Here is a 17,892-nt window from a genome sequence, read left to right on the forward strand (position 1 = left end):
TATATTTTTGTGTATTTCCATGTTTAAATTAAGAAAAAAATAAATACAAATCAATGCCAAACAAAAATAAATTCAACTAAGCCATTTATGCAACATTTGAAATGCAAATTTCGTAATACTTATGTGTAGAGCTCATTTTTTACAGTGCCTGCAGAGCTATTTTACCGTTTTCCTAATGCAAACAGATTTCGTTCCGAACTTCACAAGAATTCTGTATTTGCATGGAAGTCTCCGTCTGCGCGACTCATCTTCAGAGACTTGATCAAATATTCACTTTCTCAACCATAAACCAAGTAAATTGTTAAAGCATGCCTCTCATTGCTGCAGGTTATCCTCATTTATAGTGCTCTTTGATCACAGCACAATGTACTGGGGTTGTGAATACTGAATTTAGCATCTGGGACTTCAGCACTATCATAATCATTGCATCCAAATACAGGTACTTGTGCATATCTTACAAGAGTCACTAAACTTAAAGGGTCCATATCATGAGGAATCAAACATCCCTTGATATTTTGAGATAACAGATCTTGATGTACAATGAAAACATACTGTAACTTTCAGAACTATCTCACCAGTCCAAAATGAGCTTTAGTGTACCGAAACTTAGCTACAAAACTACTCGCTTGGAACTTTTGCAACTTTTTGACTTTTTAGAAATAAATGCATCAACACATAAACTTTTACATTAGCACATCAATAACGCATCACTATTGAGTGATCAGATTTCACATTAAGAGTACAATTTGGGAAAGTCGTTTAAATCTGTTCCTGGCTATGTGTAGCACCTTCCACTCTGATGAAAATGTTTGTTGAAGAAAGGTTTTCGACAAGGCAAAAAAGAGCAATTTAAAGTTTGGTCTGTTACAGTTTGACATAAGTTTTTGTCATTTTGCACATTACAGTCAACTAAAGTAAATTATTTTGGTTAACTAAAATATATACTAACTAATATTAATGAACATTATATGATGAAATATTGACTAAATTTAAAGGATATTTTCATATATACATATACATATATATATATATATATATATATATATATATATATATATATATATATATATATACATATATATATACACACACACACATACACTGGCGGCCAAAAGTTTGGAATAATGTACAAATTTTGCTCTTATGGAAAGAAATTGGTACTTTATTCACCAAAGTGGATAACTCATTTCTTCATGACTTCTCAGCAGCAGCAAGTGTCGCCATATTTCCGATGTAAACTTTAACAACTGTTTTCAACCCTACTGAGATGCCAGTGACTGACATGACATACATGATATGTATGTGTGTCCACGTGTGTGAGAGTGAGTAAAGAGAGGGGGAAGGGGAGTGCGAGGGTATTTCCCACAGATATTTCAGATAATATAGAAACTGTTGTATTGATCAAGTGTATCTAGATTTGATACAGATTAATCATTCGTTGCTAGTACGAAAACATCACGTTAGAACTAGCAACGAAGGATGCGCTGCTTTTCGGCATTGGAGTAACAAGGTAGTGTGTGTGTGTGTGTGTGTCTGCACGAGTGAAAGAGAAGGGGAGGGGTAGCGCGGTGCTTTCCATTATAGCTATTTGAAGCTGATTGGGGAGAAATACATTCAAACATAAAAAGTTTCACATATTAAAAGTTATTTCGTAAAATAGAAACTGTTGTTTTGATCAAGTAGCGGGGGTGCGGGTGAGTCTCAATGTGTGTGTGTGCATGCGCGTGCATATATATGTGTGTGAGAGTGGGGGAGATGAGGGAGCTTTTCAACCAAAATTTAAATAAATGTAAGATATTATATACATTGTTTGACGTTCTTAACCGATTTACTTTAATCAATGTCTATGTTTATATAGTTATTTTGCTGTGGTAACATGCACTGTGTGTGTGTGTGTGTGTGTGTGTGTGTGTGGTTGAGACGAGAGCGAAAGAGAGAGAGAGAGAAAGAGAGGGAGCCCAAGGACGCTTTTCAATCGAAACTGAAATAATTTTAGGATATTAAAGACATTGTTTGTCATTCTTATCCGATGTACTTAACCAATGTCTTTGTTTTAATTGGTTATTTTGTTGTGGTAGCCTGTACAACTCTTTGAAATAACTGAAATAATTTGGCGAAGTGATATGGAACCGTTATGCGGTCAAGACCTGGAGTTTAGAGGACTAAACTGGGTGGAGGTGCTGCATTATTCTCAGTTAAATTTGACATTTTATTATGGATAATTTGTGGAAGTGTGGTATATTTTTCATCTCAATAAAATTGCTGTAGCAATTCATGTCAGAGGCATAAAGCAAAATGCATTTCTTCCACATCAGAAAGAGAGAGAGTGTTCAATAGAAATTACTGGGGCAGAAACGAGAGCTAAAAAAATTTATTACTCGCTGATTTTAATGAAGGAATGTATGTTCAGAGAGAAGAGAAAAATACGGTAACATCTGTTGGTTGTGTTCAAAAATTGCCCATCACCCACCTTCTTTTCGAAAGGGGTTAATATTAAATGCACAAGTAAATTCAAATAACAAAATATAGCTTCAATATAGACTATCAAGTAAAAATCATAAGATTAAAATTTTATTATCCTTATTGTAATCAACTAAAATTGTAATTCTATGCCAGTGGATGAATAACATGAGCAGGGTCTAATATGTTTCCATTTTAGTTAGTTTAGTTTATTTGACTTCAAAGCAATGGTCACCTAATCATGCACTAACTCCTGAATGTTATACAAATAAAAAAAAACTATAGACCTTTTCAGGGACATATACAATAACAAAGGAATTACAATGCAACTGCGGATGTCTGGTCCTGAAGCATTTCCGGAAGCAATATTTATATATATATATTAACGTTTTAGATCTCTCATGAAAACTTGCATAAATGAAAAACGTGATTTTTCAGGGCAATAATTTGACTTTTTTTATAGCAATTTTTGGGACCCCTCAAATGTAATTCATTTGTTCTTATCGGGGTGCCAGTACTCTTATGGTGGGTCTGGGAGACTACCAGCACCCCCTCAATTCAAACACTGCCTATTGGACACAATTTTGGGAGCCCATAATCAAATGCGAACACATATGTCCACAAAAAGCGGCCATAAGGAAGAACAAGCCATATAATAGATAAACATACAATGATAAATTACTTTGAGCTCAGAAATTAAATCAAACATTACAAGCAACCAAAATGCCAGAATACAGCAACATAAATGGCTTCCATTTACTGTTCCATTACCGTCTTTGATATATTTCACACATTCACAACCCATTAAAAGCTAATACCGCTATTTAATATGAGTTTTCTGTGAGTGAGATGTTTCACCAGTGGTTTATAAATTCATAATCAGGTACAAATTTAAACTAGTCTGTTTTTTGTACACAGATGAACAAACTTATGAAAAAGTAGAAGATGGTTGGAAATATGGCTGCTGCATGCTGGCTGCAAGGTTCTGGACAGAATGACGCAGAAAATAATTAAGCCCTTTTCAGCTAGACTGCTTCACAGAATGCTTGGCAGATTTTAATATGGGGCCCTGCAGGAGAAATATGGAAATTAATCCAACGACGAACGGTGTTGGAGGAATCTGGGAATTTTAATCAGGCAGCAATGATCCAGGATACATACATCATTGCAGGAAGAAAACATGCTACAACAGATAAATGATGTCTCACATAATACATGCCAAGAGCATTTTTTGTCACCAAAATACAGCTTGTCAAACCTCAGGGAGTGATAATTAATCTAAGTTTTTCAACAGATCATCAGAACTGACCTCCTGGCTTCTTTGGTACTGCATGTTTCCCTGAAGATTCTACTTGTTTGCCCTTGATGCTCCTTGCACCCCATGGTGTGTTTCTCCTTCTCTGGAAGGGGGATGTACAACATCAAACGGGTCTGACACTTGACAGATCTTCTCATTTCATTCTTCGATGATTTTGTGTCATTTCTCCACGCTGAGGCATTTCTGACAGACAGGCTTTCTATTTCCTGGCATCAAACTCAGGTGCACTGACAGCGCAGCCTGAAGCGTGGAGTTGGTAGAGGAAACATCTTAAATACGCATTAATATAGACTAAAGAGATCAGATGACCAAATAGAATCAGGAGATTGCTTCATATTTAGACACCCCTTGCTAAAAAGACCAGCTTAACTAGCATGAAATTCCCCAAGATGGTCGAGGCTGGTTTATGCTTGCTAGCCAAGCATAGCAACGCTTTTCACCAGCAAAACCTAGCTGGTGAAGCTGGTTGACCAGCATGGTCTTTCTGATGAAGGGTAAGCTAGTTTAAAAGCCTGGTGGGGACACCAGCACACCAGCATCCAAAACACAACATTAGCTGGTTAACAGAAATGCTTGTCTTTTCAGCAGGGACAACAATCTTGAAGGGATATTTTTGTGCAAGCATGTGATAAGTCTAGGCGCAAGTGGGTTGGCGAAACCATGCCTAGGCGCAAGTGGGTTGGCGAAACTGTGCCAAAACGCTAATGGGCTTGGTCAAGTGCAATTTAATTCTGAGGTTCTTATTCAGTTATTGCACTGCCTGCATCCTATTATATATTAAATTTAATGTCAAGCAACGTCATTAAAAATTAAGAAAGCCCATTCATAAGAATTTGGTAGTGTAAATGGGCTGTATGCAATGCATCCATTGCTCTGTTTGTCATCTGTGCTGCTTCGGACCGCAATATCCACCTTATTTGTCAACGTAAATATGGCGCCACCATTACAACGTTGAATGTGGACCACTTCCAGTATAAGCTATTTCCAGCTATTTTAGCGATTCAGAAATACTACATGATTCTGTTTTTATATAACAGACTGGCAATATATGTCGTCAAATTATTATCATTAATTACTATTTTCATAAATGTGTATAGTTTTACTGTTTATCGCATTTTGTCATTGTTTCATCACACACTGTTGCTCAGGCAGAATGAATTAAACCAGGCGCTGAAACGACAGTCCTCCATGCCGTCTGACATGCCTCCACATACTTGACACCAGTGATTCTTAACCTGGCGGTTGTGACAGCTTCACGGGGGGTCGTGAAACTCTTTCTATTTTGAGTATTACAAGAAGAAGAAAAAAATGGAATGGGTGAAAAAGTTAAAGTTATTTTTGTAATAAAGCTCAGTCAAATAGGGCCATATTTTAATCATATTTCATTGTTTATGAGATATTTGAAAAGATCAAGATGAAGGTGTGCATCTCGCGATAGTGGTATGGACTTTTTTTAAAGACATGGCAAAACTGCTTGTTCTAATTGTACAGTACTGAGCAACGATCAAAACAACAGGTTAGCTAGCCAAACCAAATCAGTGACTATGGCAAAGTGTCAGGTAGAAAGAAAAAAATGTAGTAAAAAAGAAAACTTTTGGTTTTATTTATGTATTCATTATTTATTTATTATTATTTAGGTGGATTTATTATGATTTAATTATTTGTATTAAATTTGGTTTCATTAAGACAATGGAGAAAGTTCGAATTGAGTATGTAATTTGTGGTGAGAGACTATTGTAGGATCTGACAAACCAGGCAGAATGAAATTAAGAAGAATTAAAGATGTCTATGAAAAATGACTTGAATCCAGAGGCTATGCTGATATTTCCTTCCAAGTTATTAAAACTAAGACACAGAGAGGCCCCCAAAATTCCTCAACGTCTTAAATTAAAGACTCTGCTCTGCTGACGCCAAACAGTCTACCAAAATCAGGCGTAAGTGAGCAAGAAGATGGCCTTTAAGTCATGTGATGACCATTAAGTGTGTGGGTATTTCTGATTTACAACATGGACAAGGAGGGGTCTTGGTGCGTCCACAGAATTTTCTTTGTTCTCAAGATGGTTGACACTCAAAAGAGCAGATTTATGGACTCTTTTCAGGCCGCTGGCTCACTTACGCCTGATTTTGGTAATCTAAGACACTCTTTTGTCCTTCGATTTAAACAATTAGCTACACTTAAATTAGACTAATAAGGGAGCATGAGACATTTCCCGTGGAATGCCGGACCATCCACGATCTCCAGAAATACAAAAGAAGCTCCTTTGTTCCATTCATCCAGTCAGAACAACAAGAACACTTAAAATTATATACTGAATGACCATCCAGTGACAGCCAGCCATTATATCCATCACACTCTAAAACTCACTGTACAAAACAGAGAGATTGAACAGACACGCACTGGATATGAACCGTTGAACTCTTTTTAGCAGGACACAAAACTAATGCTCTGCTCATAACTTCAAATGTACAAAATTAACTTTTCAAGTGTATACACATATCAGGACATCTCCTCTTAATCCAGGAATTTTGATACGATCGCAAAATTTACTTTACTGTAATTTTATCCTGCACATAATCTGCCAACGTGCCTAGAAATCTCATTCAAGGTTTAACCTGATAATAACCATGACAATTATGTTTTTCATAACGTGTAATGTATAATTCAAATTTAAAACTAACAAACTAATAGGAAGTTTTATCATGCATTATAACTGAATTATAAATGTAATTTAAAAAGAAAGTGTTTGGTATGTAATTGATTATCTCTTAAATTCCAGAATGATGCTGTGAAGTATATTTGGGTTATTTGCAGTTATATATTTTCTTATGAAAGTCATGATTAAAATGTTTACTTTTTGAGTGGGAAACAGAAATCTTCACACACAATGGGCCATAAATTAATTATCTTGAGGGAAGGACAGAAAGGACCATGCGACCCAGCAAAAGACACTTCTGATGGGCTCAAGACACTTTTGGGGGGCGGCCAACCTCAACTCAAAAAAACCTCCCCACCTAGGATGAACTCCCTAGTCTTCTGTTTCCTTCTTTGTGCTCTTTGCTCTTGCCTCTTCTTCTCTCCTCTTCCCTCTGGGCTCTTAGCCCTTCTTCAGCTGGCTTCGTGTCGGTGCCCCTCTGCCCAGGTTCTGCATGATGTAGAGTTTAGGAAAGCTCGGAACGCAAAGTTCCGAAAACAGTTCTCTTCTCTGCGCTACGACTCACACACGTGATGGGGAGTCACAAATCTCCCTTGTGGGAGACCTTGCTTCATAGCCCCGCCTCTTCAATTCACGATCTTAACAGAGATCCAAAGCAACGCAAGGAAACGCAAGTACATCTCCAAACTTTCGCTGAAAGTGCTGGTGTCTCTTTAATATAATTTGAGTAACCCGATTGCAAATTAAGGTATACTAAATGTATCAATAGCTCTCAAGGCATTGTCTATAGACCTTATAAAGTTCAATTTTCTCTGTTACAGACCATTTCATTCACCTTCTGTACAGTTTACTCACCAACCTGTTTTTCATGTTTGTCTACAGTATGTGTTAGTTATTTTGATGTTTTAGATTAACAATAAAGTCTTGTTTGTATTCAAAGATAATTTGACTGTGGTATATTTTGATAAATAATCTCGTCACTGATTCTACGCTCCGAGCTCGAACAATATTTCAACATATTTGTGATATTATTTTCAATAGCCATGAAAATAGTATTACTCTAAAGAGTTAACAGATGTGTCATATCACCTCAGCATGGCCAAGTGATCAGACACATACCTTAATTCTTTCAATAAGGGAATAAATCATAATTCCCTTATTAAGCTAATTCCTTACATATACATTGTGAGCCTTACAATACTACTCATACAATGAGCCTTTTGTATTATATATTTAATGGTGGAGAATTTTCATTCAGATTTATAATCTAATCAGTGGTCATTTATCCTTCATATAATGGTGGTCGAACACGGCCAATATTCCTAAATTAATTTATATATAAATTCTTACATATTATTGGTGATGAATGCTGGCAGTTGTAAATATACTGTACCATGCCGCAAAGTCGCTAATTTCCTAGCGAATGAAACATGAACAAACTATGCATGCGATTGTCACTTGGTGTCACTTGAGCGCTAATGGAAAAGCACAAGATATTCTCCATGTCATTTCAACATTAACAGATTGGGTGAATACATGATATATGATACATTTCAGTAAGTTGTATTGTTTTGTTCAACATGACATCTGATATTCATTCATGTTTTTTTTTTTTTCATATTATAAGTCAGAGAGAGAGAGCGTTGTGCCCCGCTCCCTTTGAATGGACAGCTGCCGTGATCTGTCACACACAGGATTAAAAAACACTACTTCTGGTTCAAATAATGGAGTGTGTCACATTTGTGGAAATGTAGCTTATGGTAAAACTATATATATATATATATATATATATATATATATATATATATTATACGCAGTCTATATGCCATTTGGAACAAAGACAGTTCAGTAGGCTATATTTGGGTGGTGAGGGTGCCGATGTTCCACATGCACTGATGACATAATCATAGGATTATCGCTGGGCATATCGCATTATCCAACAACTTAACACAGATAGATTTTTCCTCCATGTCGTTCTGAAGAGCCATCAGAGCACCAAACACCCTCAAATGGTGGGTAAACCCAGGGAGTTTTTTCTTTTGGGAAAAGTTTATTTTCAAAGTAGAACCCAGAACTTCAGGGATCTTTTGACTAGAGCTCAAATCATAAAAAAAAAAAAAAGTAAAAAAATTTAAAAAAATAATAATTAATTAAAAATCACACTCTAAATGCACGTTTAAAGTTTTTGTAATATTTTTTTTTTTAAATAAAAAAAAAAAAAAAAAAACATGCATAAATATGCACATAACTTCAATATTAGGTGAATATCCTAAACCACAATATTAATGTCTTACATTTTTAGTTTATATTTGCAAGTTTTATAGGCTGAGTATAAAATGGATACATTTCTCCTCTGATGCACTGATATTCACATTACCAGATTAGCCTATATATTTTGCTCCTGTTCCAAGGAAAATCTATTTTTGTGAACAAGTTCATATTGTTAGTTGTTTTTATTGAGCCGGTGGTGAATTCATTAATGTTGCTCCTATCAGTAATTTTTATTTTTATTTTTGTTTTTTGTTTTTGTGGGAGTTAGGGGTTCGCAGGAGAGGGGGTCGTTTGGGATTTTGAAAGTTAAAATAGGGGTACTCTGAAAAAGTTTGGGAACCACTGCTTTACACAACCATCAGCAGGGAGCATAAAGCTGCTGGTAAAATACTGCTTCAACTTTATTTGCACCAAAACTGCATCTTGTTTCATCTTGACAAAATAATAAACAAATTTGTGACGAGGAGGGCATGGCTGTAAGGATGGACGCCTGGCACTGAATTACCCCAATCAGCCTGGAGAGGGAGAGATGCATGCAACCAACAAACGTGTGCATTCTGCGTTGGCCCGGGAAGGCCAACAGTGTGTGTGTGTGCACCGGCAAGTGTATGCTGAAAAGCAGTTTTATGTTGTGTCCAAGTTAAAGTGTGTCTAATTAAAGTCTTGTGTAAACTGTTCACCCTGTGAACTTTTACTCCCACAGAGACAAATAAGCAAACCAACGAACAATATTTTTACAACTTTTCCCAAGTTTAACCCCTAACCCAAAGAAAACATCGGTGGGGTTGGAACAAGATTAGGGAAGCATATTACAAGTTGTTGATATGCATCATTCATTTGTATTGCATGTATAAATATGGAATGGGTAACTTGTTCACAGATGTTTTCTTTTTTAAAATAATGTGTTGGATAGGAGGCAAGCTAAAATTTAATGCCTGAATTATATCGGTTTGAAATTCTGTTTGTTGATTGGCTGGTCTCTTTATGGGAATAAAAGTTGTACCTTTTCTTACAAGCCAAATTGTATGATATCTAATATTAATAATACATTTTATTTATATAGTGCCTTTCCTAAAGGTCGCTTTACAATCAGTGTACATTCAGTCAGAAATTACAACTGTCCAAGAAAGAAAAAACCTTTCAACAACCTAGCAACAACATAGAATGATAGCACTAAAAAATATCTTTTGATTTTGCCATCTTGTATAAATCATTATGAGTTGTCATGAAACTGTTGGGTATTTTTTTTAAATTAACAAACACAAAGCTATCGTATGGCTTCAGAAAACATGGAATATAGCACAAGTTGTATGAACTACTTTCTTATTTTCAGATACGTTCTATATCCTACTTCAAAAGCAAGTAAAATGCTTTTTCCATAGTATGACCCCTTTATTAGAAAATGTCTTATAACTTACAAATTTGTGTTTACCATTGCAAATACAGCAAAATCCTTTAACCCCATATATATGGCCAACCTCTGCTCATTCCTAATTACATTTTGACACATTCTGCATATGCAATGCCTCCTTATTGCTCTCTTGCTGTTTCAGTCCTCAATTTTTTTTGTTTTTTGTTGTGCAGCTTGTTCTATCAGGGAGAATAGATGTTTTGAAATTACTAATGGGGAAATCAATGTCTGACACCCAACACGGCCTTCTTCATTTACACGCATGAAAGAAAAACAGCCTTATATCCTATAATATAAATTATGCTCTGTCCTGTTACACTCTCATATTTTTTAAAGCACCTACTAGACGACAAGGGATTTTTCACAATTGGAGGAAAGATATTGGGAACACCAAGGGATTTCATCATTAGTATTGATTCATAAAACATCTTTATTGCAACAACTTGACAGTCTGAAGGATAAAATGTTCTTTTGTACAACGATATAAGGCACCACAACGTCATGAATGCAAAAGCAAATTGTACTTAAGTGTGCCCAGGGGCAAAATTTGGAAGAAGAAATCTTTATCAGAGCTTTATTTATTTATTTATTTATTTTTATTTTTTATATGAGATGTTGATTGCAAGATAAAGTAACTAGAAACACATTACATTCCAGTTAAGCTAAAAAAAATCTATTTTGGTGATCGTTAGAATTTTCAAAAAAACAAAAAAAAACAATGTATTGGTGGAAATATGCTGGGTGGCACTTGAAAATAATGTGAAGTATTATAGTGCATAATACAGCATAAATCCATATTTCAGCTCTCTTCTTTTGAGCAAAAAAGAGAAATTCGATTGAAACACTCATCACACTAAAGAGAAGATTGAGATATCAGTTTGATTTCTTGAGGGCATTCTGTCCTCTGTGCTCTACTGTCATTTCAAAAGACGGCAAAAAAATATCCTACTCTCATCCACACCACGCAAAAAAAAAAAAAGTTAGTCTTGTAAGGGATATTTCACCCCCCCCAACCCCAAAAAAAAAAAAAAAAAAAATCTGCAATTATTGACTCACCTCCATGTCAACACAAAAGGAGAGATTATGAAAACAACATTACCCAACTCTTTTCCAGATGAGATTTCATAGTGACCATGTCTGTGAAGCTACAGAAAGTAGTTCAAATTACTTATGTACTGTCTTTCAAATCTTCTGAAGCCATAGGATAGCTCTGTGTGAAAAAACTTACAGAAAAACTGAAATTTTGTTTGATATTCACTGATAATCTTCTCTACTGAAGCTCTGACTCATTCATTTTAGATTAAAAAAGCAAAGTTGTTGTGCCAGCTTTCACACCATAGATGACAAAAAGCCATTGGTTTACGCGTAATGGTTTAAATACGCTAAATAGAGATTTTGAAATTGTATAGCTGCAAAGAAGGGGAATATTTTATGTGCAAACATGTGTAATAATTAAATCTGTATCTTCAAAGTTATTGTATGAAATTATACTTGACTTTTGCAATAACAATTATTAACTTCTATCACATTGTTTTTCTTTCAATCAAATATTGAGAAAGGGAGAGCAAATTGTGAGGCTACGGCTTTGTCAGAAACCAAATGCAGCTGCATTGTTGCTTCCCCGACCAGACAGACATTGTTTATAAATGATGGTACTTCTCAAGGAAACTGCTTTCAAACCAGCTTCCAGTGCATAATAACGTCTCGTCTGATGGCCTAGAACAAGTTCATGTGAGTTTTAGACATAACCAAGCATTTAGTATGTAATGACTATGCTTTTTTCTCTTGATAGAAAAAGAATCATAAGGTTATGAATTTGTTTACTTCTTTCAACTGCTCCAACAGATGCCAGTTTTATTCTTTCCGTCAACCTCCAAACCACACACACATAGAGAGTTATCTTGATTCATAGGCGGTGAAGGACACTTCTATACTGCCTTCAAAAATCAACCAAATGAAGGCATCGTAGTAGAGAGGATGTTACACAAATATTGGGTTTGGACTTGCCTTCGTGCCTTTCAACCTCCATATACTGCCTGCGATGGCAGCATTTTTCAGGTTACAGACAAAGCCCATATAATAAAACAACACCTTTGAGTTTGACAAAAGATAATAAACTTTGACTGTTAGTCCTGGCTGTCTCCTCAGGGGCATGACCTTGCTCAGCTCTGAGCAATTGAATTCACTGGTATCTTTCATTTGTAACAGATCTTGCCATGTCTAGTCCAACAGCCATGGGGACATGGTGGAAAATGTTCCAGCACTTGCTCCCTGTTTCAATTCAAAAGGTCACCACAACAACACAGTTGGTACTTTGGGGACAAGAGCTTATTATGATGAAGCTGAAATGTTTGAAGAACTGTAACATGTTTATGAAGAAAAAAGAACAAATAGGAGAAACTACTGGTTCATTGGCGATATTCATCCATTATTTAAAGTTGTTTAGATGACCCCATGTTGTTCCAAACATGTATGCTTTAATTTAATAATAATAATAATAATAATAATAATAATAATAATAAATAATTCAAAAGAGATTTAATGTCCTGTAAAGCCATATAGTACCTTTGTGTGAGAAACTATTGTGTTAGGCTATTATTGGCACGTATATAAAACATGGCAGGTTTAATGTCATTGATGCCAAATGTCTCTTGAATCAGAAGCAAAAAATATTTGCCAATATGGGGGATGTAGAATGATATTCGGGAGCTGATGAGGTGGGAAAGATCATTTGGCTACAGAGGACTCTGAATACACTGCCTGAGTCATTTGGAAAAAAAGAAAAAAAAATATGGTTCTTTTGTGGTTTTATGGTCCTTTTTGGAGCTTGACTCTAGGTCACCATGAACTGCTATTGTATTGAAAAGACAAAATCCTCCTTTTGTGTCCACAGAAAAATATAAACATAAATAACATATAGGTTTGGAACATAATGGTGAGAAAACAATGACAGAACTTTAATTTTTGAGTGAACTGTTAACACTTTACAATAAGATTCCCTTTAAGAATTAAAAAATAAGATTTTTAGAAGAATATCTCAGCTCTGTAGGTCCATACAATGCAAGTGAATGGTGGACAAAACTTTGAAGATCCAAAAAAAATATTCAACATCAGCTCTCAAATATCTTTCTGCATTGCACATATTGGTGCATCTTTTTTGCTTCTGATTCAATAGACATTTGGCATTAATGACATCAAACCTGCATCACATGTTTCTCACCTGTTTCTCACACAAAGGAGCAGAAAAGTAATCCATAAGGCTCCAGTGGTTAAATTCATGTCTTTAGAAGCAATATGATACGTGTGGGTAAGAAACAAACAAATATTGAATTCATTTTTTGCTATTTATGTCCACTTTCACATCTTTCTTTTGTTTTTGGCAGTTCATATTATTTGTGCATATCGCCACCTAGGGAGGGAGGAGAATTTGTCTTATAAATACAACACTTCTGTTGAGCTACTGCACAATTTAATCACCCATTAACAAGCTTGTAAATGTAGATGTAAAACAAAAACGTTAAAATAAATCATCTTACAAGTCATGTGCTTGTAACGTTGGGTGTCTAGGAGTGGAAGAGAGGAGACGCAGGAGTAGATTCATTCAATCCTTTAATTATAATCGTTGGAGTAAAACATTAGCTGGAGTGGAAACAAACTATTAAACGTAACACTTCTTAAATACAAAGTAGCACTTCATTAACTCAACGAAACACTTCAAAGACTGACAAAGAAGTGGGTAAAACTAGAGGATATTTGTACAAAAAGGAACTAATGAGTGAATGGAGTACAGGTGAGGATAATAAGAAACAGATGGAAGTGATGAGGGCAGTGCACTATGGGAAATGAAGTCCGGGGGAAAACTTCAAAATAAGAGACCTTGAAGAAAATCAAAATCAAACCCCCTTTAAAGGGCGACTCCTGGTGCCCAGCGACAGATGAGGAGGGTATGATGACGCAGAAGATGAAGGATCCAAGGATGATGATCAGGAGGCCTAGGGGGCGGCTTCAGGGCTGGGAATGGATCCAGAGGCCTGGGAGGCAGCCACAGGGCAGGGAATGGATCCGGTGGGCTGGGAGGCGGCCACAGGGCAGGGAATGGATCCGGTGGGCTGGGAGGTGGCCACAGGGCAGGGACTGGGTCAGGAGGCGGAACCGCTGGAGGAGGAGACTCTGGGGAAACGGACAGAGCCGCGGAAGACTCTGAGAGCAGAGCCGCGGAAGACACTGAGGGCAGAGCAGTGAAAGAGTCTGAGGGCAGAGCCGTGGAAGGTGGAGCTGTGGAAGCCAGAGCCATGGGAGGCTCGAGGGACAGAGCCATGAAAGGCGGAGTCGTGGAAGTGGTATGGTAAAAGTGTTTCCATGTCACAAGATAGCATTTTGTGAGATACATAACGTGCAAAAAGTAAGTGCTTATGAACTGATAATCTGCCCTTTTAATCTTAATTGCCTGAAAGGAATATGTCATTGTTGTTTTAGCGCCTCTAGTGTTCATTTCACTAGGAAACCGTCATGATACGTACAACAAGTAACGTAAAACTACTTTTGCAAAAAGTTTAGGCACAGTAACGTGTCGTAAAAATGAAGGTTCTTACTCTAAATTCTGATTAGATGAGCCATTTACAAAGTCATTATAAACCATTATAATCTGTGTCCTTGTCTTTTGTGTTTAAAGCAACACTGGGAGGGAAACATCTTTGACTCTTGACATTGTAAACAAACAGCTCTGAAATGCAATAGTCTATTATCCTCTATTATTAAGTTTCGAGAAACTACAGCTGCTAAATCTGGAGTAAGAAGCACAATTCTGCCCAGTAGAAACATAATTACTCCCACCCACACATACAAGCCAAACATGTTATATTGTACACACATGCAGTCTTTGAGAGACAGATCATGCTGGTATGATGAAAGACATGGCATGTTTTCCTGTTTCATGTCAGTGCGAGCTTCAGATCAGGAAGATTCATTTGGAGAGCTTCACTTTAATTACGATTTGCCTGCAGCATAAAGCTTCACCACCAACCAAGCAAACAATTTATTTCTTGATTGCCACAGGCATGCAGTTATCAAAGATTTTTAGAAGCTTCTATAGGAGACATGCAGAGTCTCTCTCTCTCTCTCTTTTTTTTTTTTTTTTTTTTTTTTGTGTCAGTAAAGAATCAAACAAGCCTTCCAGGTGCAATGTAAGATGACCTTCAGCCAAAGAGAACAAGAAAGGGAGAAGAAAAAGTACAGAAGGATGCTGACTTGCTACAAGAAACAGTGGAGAAATGTTTCTCAGCAATGAATGTGCCCATAGTGCAGTGAATCATATTTTTTTTCCCCCCAACCCCATATGTTTTTAGACATTTACTTTACCACTAGAACCCAGTTGGACTAGGTGTTTTAGATAAACTTTTGCTTTTTTATTTGGCAAAATTAAAAAATAAATAAATAATAATAATGCTAGTCCCAAGAGCTCTAAAATTCACTGCTCAATTTCCTCAGTATGTTTTAAAGTTACAATTTGTTATCTTATGAGGGTTAGGGTTAGGGTGTGAGGAACCAAATTTTCCTTGATATTTTGAGAAAAAAATAGCTTGATATGAAAACTATTAGAACTCAAAACTTGAAGAGTTTTTCATTGAAACTACACTGCACACAAATGACTCATTTTAAAATTCTACTGAGGAATATGTCAACAAATGAATGTTCATGTATACATGTTGTGGACATGCCTCTTGGGTGCTAAAAAAGTTGGTCCAACCAGTCACAGTGAGTAATTAACTAACTAAATAAACATTGATTATTTCTAAGGGTCAAACAGAGGGTGGAAAATAGTTGAAAAACTGATTTTTGGTAAAACAAAAAATAAATAAATAAATAAATAAAAACTTACTAACATACAGTGCATTCTGAATGTATTCAGACCCCTTCATTTTTTTCACATTTTGTTATGTTGCAGCCTTATGCTAAAAAGATTTATTTATTTATTTTCTCATCAATCTACACTCCGTACCCCATAATTATTGGTTGCCCCCTGCCCTCCCTTCAAGAACTGTACACTTCCAGAGTGAGGAAAAGGGTTGGAAAAATCACTCAAACCCCACTCACCCAGCCCGCTACCTTTTTGAACTGTTGCCTTCTGAATGGCGCTACAGAGCACTGATCACCAGAACCGTCAGGCACAGGAACAGTTTTTTTCCCTCAGGCTATCCATCTCATGAACAGTTAAATTGCCCCATTGAGCCATAACGATGTGCAATACAAAGTTTAGTCTTTTTTTTTTTTAATATTTATCCAACACATCCAACCTCTTCTGCCATTTCATTCCTCTGAAAAAACAAAACAAAAAAAAGACCCCCCCCCCCCCCCACCACTATACATAACAGATTTGTATTTGCACTGTACATAACAGATAACAGATTTGTATTAGATTGCACTACGTATGTGTGTATGTATGTATGTGTGTGTCTGTGTGTTAATGTACGTATGTGTATAACTATTTTTTATTATTATCTATGTCTTACTGCTGTTTTTGTATTGTTTTTGTATTGTTGTGCACTGGAAGCTTCTGTCACCAAGACAAATTCCTTGTATGTGTAAGCATACTTGGCAATAAAGCTCATTCTGATTCTGATTCTGATTCTGATTCTGATAATGACAAAGCAAAAACAAGATTTTTGATATCTTTGCAAATTTATAAAAATAAAAAAAAATATCACATTAACATCAGTATTCAGACCCTTAATGCAGTACTTAGTTGAAGCACCTTTGGCAGCATTTACAGCCTCAAGTCTTTTTGGGTATGATGCGTCAAGCTTTGCACACCTGGATTTGGGGATTTTGGCCATTCTTCTCTGCAGATCCTCTCAAGCTCTGTCAGACTGGATGGGGACCATCAGTGGACAGCCATTTTCAGGTCTCTCCAGAGATGTTTGATTGGGTTCAAGTCCGGGCTCTGGCTGGGCCACTCAAGGACATTCACATAGTTGTCCCTAAGCCACTCTTACATTGTCTTGGCGGTGTACTTAGGGTCATTATCCTGTTGGAAGGTGAACCTTTGGCCCAGTCTGAGGTTCTGAGCGCTGTGGACCAGGTTTTCATTAAGGATAACTCTGTATTTTGCTGTGTCCAGCTTTCCTTCTACCTTAACCAATCCCCCAGTCCCTGCCATTGAAAAACAACCCCACAGCTTGATGCTACCACCACCATGCTTCACCGCTGGGATGATATTGCACAGGTGATGAGCAGTGCTTGGTTTCCTCCAGACATGACACTTGGAATTGAAGCCAAACAGTCCAATCATCATTTCATCAGATCAGAGAATCTTGCTCTGTCCTTTATGTGCCTTTGTATGTGTCTTGCACTGAGGAGAGGCTTCCGTCTGGCCACTCTGTCATAAAGCCGAGATCGGTGGAATGTTGCAATGATGGCTGTCCTTCTGCAAGCTTCTCCCATCTCCACAAATGATCTCTGGAGCTCAACCAGAGTGACCATCGGGTTCTTGGTCACCTCTCTTACCAAGACCCTTCTCCCCCGATTGCTATTAAAATAATCTGTTTTTTTTTTGCTTTGTCATTATGGGGTATGGAGTGTAGATTGATGTAAAAAAATAAATAAAATAAAATAAAATAAAAAAAGAACTAAAGCATTTTAGCATAAGGCTGCAACAAAAAAAAAATGAAAAAAATGAAGGGGTCTGCATACTTACTGAATGCACTGTAAGTGGATCTCAATAAAACACTTAAAAGTGCATGTATGACTATTTAAACATTTAAATGTACATCAGTTTTCAC

Source organism: Myxocyprinus asiaticus, chromosome 32, assembly GCF_019703515.2.
Source record: "Myxocyprinus asiaticus isolate MX2 ecotype Aquarium Trade chromosome 32, UBuf_Myxa_2, whole genome shotgun sequence".
Lineage (NCBI taxonomy): Eukaryota > Metazoa > Chordata > Actinopteri > Cypriniformes > Catostomidae > Myxocyprinus > Myxocyprinus asiaticus.